This window comes from Penaeus monodon, unplaced genomic scaffold (genome assembly GCF_015228065.2).
Source record: "Penaeus monodon isolate SGIC_2016 unplaced genomic scaffold, NSTDA_Pmon_1 PmonScaffold_2261, whole genome shotgun sequence".
Classification (NCBI taxonomy): domain Eukaryota; kingdom Metazoa; phylum Arthropoda; class Malacostraca; order Decapoda; family Penaeidae; genus Penaeus; species Penaeus monodon.
The window spans coordinates 22,501-30,105 of NW_023652600.1; positions in this window are offsets into that span (position 1 = coordinate 22,501).

Below are 7,605 nucleotides of genomic sequence, written 5' to 3' on the forward strand. Positions count from 1 at the left end.
ATCGGTCATTAGGGCCAACTGATAGACTCCTTGGTGGCTGAGCACACGTGGAGCCATCTGTATGTCACAAAGCTCACTAAAATCTAAAGGGACAGTACATAAACCTGCTGACATTGGTTAAGTTTCAGAGCGCAAGTGAAAGTAATGATGGTGAATATTAATTGAGAAAGTAGTATGATTGTTTTAATTTGCTTAATTTGCCTCATTTTATACCAGGAAACCCATGGGAGTTTTGTTGGTACCTCTACTTGCTCTTTCTCCACTTTTCTGTATCTCAGCTGTCCTCTCATGGAAACTGGCAAAGGCACTGGAAGCACAGGAGAAGGTAGGCTATTATATGGTGGTAGCAAGGTGTTTTTTTGTGTTTAAAATTTAAATTAGAGTTTTGATGTACACACAGCTTTTTATAATTTTTTTTCTGCAATTTCCCCTTTGCTCTTTGTTAAATAGAAGTTTTTCATTTTGTAGAGTTGTTAACCCCAATATTCAATGAATGATACACAATGTTTTGATTTCTGATTAGTTTTTTATAACAGGTGTATTTCCCTACCTGAAATGTTAAATTTGTTTTTATATTTCCCCCTTTAACAAATGATTTCTTTTTTGCAGGAAAAAAACCCAAAAGGGACAAAAAAAAGCTAACTTGATGAAATTTAAAAAGGGGGAAAGTAACTGGTTTACCCATCAGTGGATCTGCCATTGATTGCCCTGGCACCAAAAAGTCTTCCCGCTGTGATCGCGGCCAAGTTTTTGTGGCTTATGTAGAATATTGTGGTACCCCTTTAGAGTGCCCCTTTAGAGCTGTATTGATATCTCACGCTTGGGAAAAAATTGGGAGAAGTACAAAAGTTAGCCTTTATTCATCATATCCCCCCTCTCCCCCTCCCCCCCCTTTAATTTTTAAACCCAAGCCTTCCCCTTTTGTTTGCTGCAAATCCCGACCCAAAACGTTTTATATCTTTGGGGTTTTGACACAGCATCTGCCACAAAAAAAACAAAAAACAAGAAACAAAAAAACAAAAAAAAAAAAAGGCCCCCATATGTGTCACATTTAGTTTTTGGAAGGTCCCTTTTTTAAAAAAATTTGAGTGTTTCGAGGGGAGGTTTTTATTTAAAACTGTGGGACTTTATTAAAAAAAAAAAAAAAAAATAATTAAAAATAAAAGAAAAAAAATAATAAAAAAACAAAAAAAAACATCGTCATTTTAAGTTGAAAATGAAAAGTGCCGACATACCTATTTGGGAAATTTCCTGTAGTGTCCTTTTAAAAAATTGCCAACTGTAAAATTGTATTTCCTAAAGTTTATCTTAAAGAGAAGACTGTAAAAGGTAGTTTTAAGTCAAATATGTTTTAGTTTGGGAATTAAATTTGGTGTTGTGAAAGACAGTGCGCTTTTCTTGGTAGATGTATATTTAATTTTTTGATTTTCCTATTTTATGATGTGGGTTTCTGTAGGTTAGAAGCAGTGGTTGGGAAAAATTTTGTTATTAATATACAGATATGATCAGTTGAGTTTGATGTGGTACAAGTATTAGTAATTGTAATGCAGATATTCCTTTGTTATGTGTGCTTTTAGAATATAAAGAAAGTTGATTGTTATTTGTCTATGCTTCTCTTATTTCATCTGCATTTTGTATACCATTATTTTATTATATAATTATGTTACTTCAAAAGATTTCATATTTTTACACAATGAGAGCACAAAAGGTTTTAAGCATTAATGTAAGTTATTTTTATGAACTCTCACTATGGTTTGTGTTTAATGTCATTGTAGCTGTACTGTTATTAATAGTCTTTATAAGAATGTGAAAATTTAAAATTAAGTGTTTTAATCTATTTTTCACAGTTAATCATTTAATATTTTTTGCATTTAAACTTTTGAAAATACAGAATGTGATGTGTTTAATTTGGCCTCTTTGGTAGGCTTGTGCTGTTTGCCTGTTTTCCAAACAGCACTTACACTTTGTGTTATTTTATTTCAGGCAAACAATATTTCAATGGATGCATTTATATTATTGAGATGTGCAATTTCTTGAAGATTTTTCTTGGTAGATTCCTGTCATTGTTACAGAAAGAAATACAAGTGATGATTGGTGCCAGTCACAGCTAAAAATTTGGTTCTTGCTTCATAAAAACCTCATGCTATATGTCTGATTTGTGCTGCACTGTCATTTTGTACCTGTTCTACTTTACTGTACACAGGTACTCAGTGGACATCCATTCTGTTCAGGTGTTTTGAGCAATTTATAGTTGGTGATTATGTAAGTAGGATGTATGCTTAAACCTATGGTGGACCTTATGTCCTTCAGTTCTATGGATCTCTGAAGTTTTTACAATACTTTACTATAGTGCTATATGGCCTTTAATATCTAGCACAGTTATTTGTTTAAAACCATTAACCACTGAAGTGTTTTAAATTGTTGTAATGGATAAATTCTTTTGGAAGTAGAAAAATCCCAAAATAGAGGATTAGATACCATAATTTAAAGTTAGATGTTGATAATGATAATGGTGCACTATAGAGTTAAAGCTTTCTCTTTAATGCATTTGCTTGAGCTTATGTTATTTACCTTTTCTTTATGTCATTCCAGTGCCCACAGTATTCACTCTCTCTGTGAAACTTTTATTTTTTTGCTGAAGTAACAGTCATAAGCATATATGTGAGGGTCCTTCTCATCATGTCAAACAGTGTGGAAAGTTGCTTGGTATAAGCTTTTGACATGGTATTGTCAGCAGCTGTACTTGGTTGTTTTGATGTATCTGTACATTAAATGGAAAGCCTGTATTGATGTTGGTCTGCAACTTCTTGCCATTTCATACTCTTGTATTCCATTCCACCTATAAGATGTTCCAAGAATATCTTCTGTGGTCAGCAGTAGCTTCCTTTCCTAGCCTATCAATGAAGGGAAAGTCTCGTCGAATTTGTCATTCCCTTTTGTGATTTGAGTGTGAGAGGTGGAAAGAGTGAGCAAGAATGAGACTGTAGTGAAATTGAGCGTATAATTAACTGGCAGAGAAAGAGGGAATAACTGATTGAGCAGTAGAGCAGGAGGCTGGCAAGATAAGCAAATGGTTAGGAGTATGAGAGTGAGACAAGTGGAGGTAGGGAGTGAATGAGAAAGAGTGATTGTATGTGAAAGCATGAGTTTGTAAAAGTGCAAGGAATACTGACTGAGATTGTGGTCAATTAAATTTTTGATAGAGGCTAAGGATATATAGATATATATATATATATATAAAAGCCATACAGGTTTGATAGAGATACTGGATAATATAGTTGTTAAACTTGTCATTCCAAAATACTGTTTGCTTTTTTTTCACATATTTTTAAACCTCTCTGCTGATTTGAATATACTGCAGAGATAAAGACTTCAGTGAACAGTACAATGATTATGCATAAAAGATGAGAAAGGTGGTCTTTTATTAATATTTAATCCTTTGATTATTATGGATATTATAAATTTAAGAACACCAGAGGAATCTTTTTTTATGAATATTTAATTTTGGTTATATGAAAATATGCAAGTCATGTTGGCTCTTTTGGAACATTATTTATTCTGCTTAAGTAAATATCCTGAGTAAAGGAAATTAAGTACTTGGATGTTAACACTCAGTATTAGAAAGAGAGTTAAACACAATAATTATCAGGTTTGATTTCTATAAAAAAATAAAATGTCTGAGCCTTTTGAAATATTTTGAACAGAACTGGAAATTTAAAATTAAAATAAGATGGCTAGAAAATTCAGGCCCAGTGTCGGGGTTCTCCGAAATCTTGGGCACAATCTCCCCCCCCCCCAATCCTTTACTTATTGCTACCATGGGGGGCTTAGGAGGTGGGGGACAGAGGCCCAATGTAGGGACCACCCCTGCCTTGGACCTCGGCCCTTGCCTCAACTAATTATGCAGTCTTTTCTTCTCCATCTTTCCTTTTCCTTTTCTTCTTCATCCCCTTCTGTCCACTTATCCAAATTGTTAACTCGTATTTATCCTTTTTGCCACAATACTACCCTATGCTATCACTATGTGTTGTATGCACTGCTTATAACCTTAGATGTTGACGGGGCAGATTTTTTTCGATAAATAAATAATTTTTTTCCTTTTCTTTCTATCCTCCAACTCCTGTCCACATCCTAATGCGTGAGAACCTCTTCCAATAATGTTTCCCAAAAACACATTATATATATATATATATATATATATATATATATATATATTATATATATATAATAGTATTATATGCATATATATATATATATATATATATATAATATATATATATATATATATATATATTATATATATATATATATATAATATATTTGTGGGGTGTGTGTGTGTGTGTGTGTGTGGTTGTGTGTGTGTGTGGTGGTGTGTGTGTGTGTGTGGTGTGGTGGTGTGGTGTGTGTTATTGTATGTTTTGGTATGTGTATATTTATATGGAATAGATAGGGTGGTGTATACATGCGATTATGTGTTAAGTTATGTGTTAATGGTTTTATGAGTATGTGAAAAACGTATGTGCGCAAAACGTGTAGTCACCCCATACGTTTTGATTTTTGGTGGGTATGTACAGCATAAGTAGGTGACAGGATGTATGCGCGGTTTTGTGTTCGCTCAGGGGGTGATATAAAGTTTATGGCATGTGAGGGCGCATGCGTCTACACATGGGTATACGAGTGCTCGTATTAATTGCGTATAATTAAGAGTGTTTTATACATATCACTGCAAGGGGCATATGTAAAGGGTATGCTTGCGGTGCATGGCGGAAAATGAACATAGCTGGACTTGAGGTTTTTGCAAGGAACAAGTGTTGCATTTGGGCGTACATGAAATAGAAAAACAGTGTAAAAATATAATCCACTTATACAATTCTGATATTTAAAGGCCCATGCTCAGGGTATACCCCTAGGTAGTGAGCGGGCCGGCGGGCGACACAAAGTACACACTAAACAGGACTACCCCTGCGAGGGGTTGTGGCATCCGGTAAATACTCCCCCTCCCCCCAGATACACCAACCAGTAGGTGGGAGGAAAATCGGCCCCTACCTCTCAAAAAAAAAACAGACGCACAAACAGAGCATCGGCCCTCTTACCCGGAGGCGAAGGAGCCCCTGGTTACGGGGCGATCAGGATCTTTCCCAGGCAGAGGGTGCAAAGAACCCCCGGTAAAAAAACAGGGCCCCCACTTTGAGAACCTTTGACATATAATATGAGAACTGAATCGACGCTGTTTGGGAATCTCTTTCATAAAAATGGGATATTGTAAATCTCTTGGGGTTAGAAGACTGGGCCCGAAAGCAGAAGATACTAAAGAGGGACGGGGCCTATTGAAGAGGACCCCAGAAAGTTTTTTTTTTTTTTTTTTTTTTTTTTTTTAAATTTCCTTTTGTATTTTTTCTTGGTGGGCATAAAGTCTTTTTGTTTTTGCTCACGTGTCCCAGCGAACCGAGTCCTTCCCCGCCGTGGTGCCCAGCCACACATTAACCCCCGGGAAAAAAGTTAAAACTTCCCCGGCAGGGCGGGGCGCAAACCCCGAGCCCTCGGAGAGAGGCCACAGTTATACTGTACAAACCCCGGAGGCTGAAAGCAGGAATTGGGGTGGGTTCTTAGTTCACAAACCTTTAGAAAAGAATATCTGGAATTCATGTAAAAGCGAAAGAGTGGCTTAGAAAAACAAAAAAACAAACAATGGGTACAATAAAGTTTGTTCAAGTCTAGCTCCAACCTGCAGCCACAGTGATGAAAAAAATAGAGAGTTCTATGAAGATGTTCTTTAGAATGAGAGATTTTAAAAACTCTTTTCACAATAATGAGGGGAGATTTTAATGCCAAAATAGGTAAAAAGACAGTAGGAGAAACCGCAATAGGGAATCAGGGAATAGATACTAGGAATGAGAGGGGACAAATGCTATTTGTTTTTGCGGGGGGCATGATCATCAAAATATGAATACCTTCTTCGAAAAAAAAACTAGAGGGGAAAGTGGATATGGAAGTCGCCATCTGACATTAAAAACGAAATTTGACTTCATAATTCAAATAGGCACGATATAGAAAAATGTGGAAGTTATAATAAGAAAAATGTTGGCGCGCCCTTAGAATGGTCAGAGGCCAAAAAAAATTACCCAGAAGGGAAAGGAGAAATTAAAAAACCGCACCCAATTTTTAGCTAACTTGAAGACCGAGCGACAGAATTTAACCTTAACACCCAAAAAACAGTTTTCATTTCTCAGTGACGAAGATCTCACATTGACCAAATCAATAACCAGTTCAATCATAAAAAGGAAGCTGCACGAAGTGGCGGTAAAAAAAGTCAAGCAAGCTCCAGCAAGTTCTCGGAGAAACTAAAGAGCTTATGCAAAAACTTTTAGGGTCATGAAAATATCGTCAATCGGGACAAAATAGAATTAGCCGAACAAAACAAAAAATAATAAAAAAAGAGGGAAGATGTACGGAAATTTCAATACTCAAAAAAAAAGAAAAAGGATTGGGGTACTAGCATGAAAAACAGCTAAAAGGGACTCGGAATAGGGGAAATAAATTTGTGCAATAAAAGAAACCCAAAGAGGGAGACGTGACATAAATAAGAATAAAAATAAAAGGGTAGTGGAAGATTTTTGCGGGGATTTACAACTAAAAAATGAACAGCCACGGATAGAAGCGAATGCGGTAACTAGAGACGTACCTAGCATCAAAAACAGAAGAAATAAAAGAGCGCTTAAATGCATGGAAAAAGGGAAAACACCCGGGGAAGATGGAATTTGATAGACCTATAAAAGATGCAGGAGAAGGTTGAAAACCGAAATAGCCCAAACTTTTAACAAATGCCTTATCAACGGGGAAAACTCCCAAAAGCCTGGAAAAAACACTTTTTTGATACATAAAAAGGGGGACAGAAAGGATTTAAAAAACTAAAGACCAATAAGCCCCCTTAGCTACTTACAATTATTCACAAAAAACACCACAACTCGCATCTCTGACTGTCTGGATTTAACCAGCCCGAGAACAGCAGGCTTTTGCAGTGGGGTTCTCAAAAAAGACCACATTCCCCACGCACACCCCAAATAAAAGGAAAAAAAAAAAAAAACAATTAGGAAACCCCTTTTATGGGATTCATCGATTACGAAAAGGCATTTGCTCTGAGAGATACCAGCATTTCAGAAAACTATCCCCAAAAACAGGGAATAAGGAGGATATTGAAAATACTGGAAGACATATACAAAAAGGGGGCAGCAAAACCCTCAAGCTCCAAACCCCCAAACGATAAAATACAATTTTAAAAAAGGTGTTAGACAAGGCGATACCATCTCACCAAAATGTTTTTCAGCTTTTCTTTAGGAAATATTCGAAAAGCTAGAGGGAAAGGGAAAGGTATCAAGATATGAGACGAAATCTAAAAAATCTAAAAATTTGCAGAGATATTGTTCTTCAGTGAATCTGCAAAGAAAGCAGCAATTAATAAATGATTGAAAGATAAAGTCTGAAACGGATTCGGGTGAAAAAGAAAAAAAAACAGTGAGTTTTTGTTTGAACAGAAAGTACAAAGGGGAAGCGCTAGAGGTAGTGAACAAAAAATATATACCAGGGGCAACTCGTAAAGACAACACA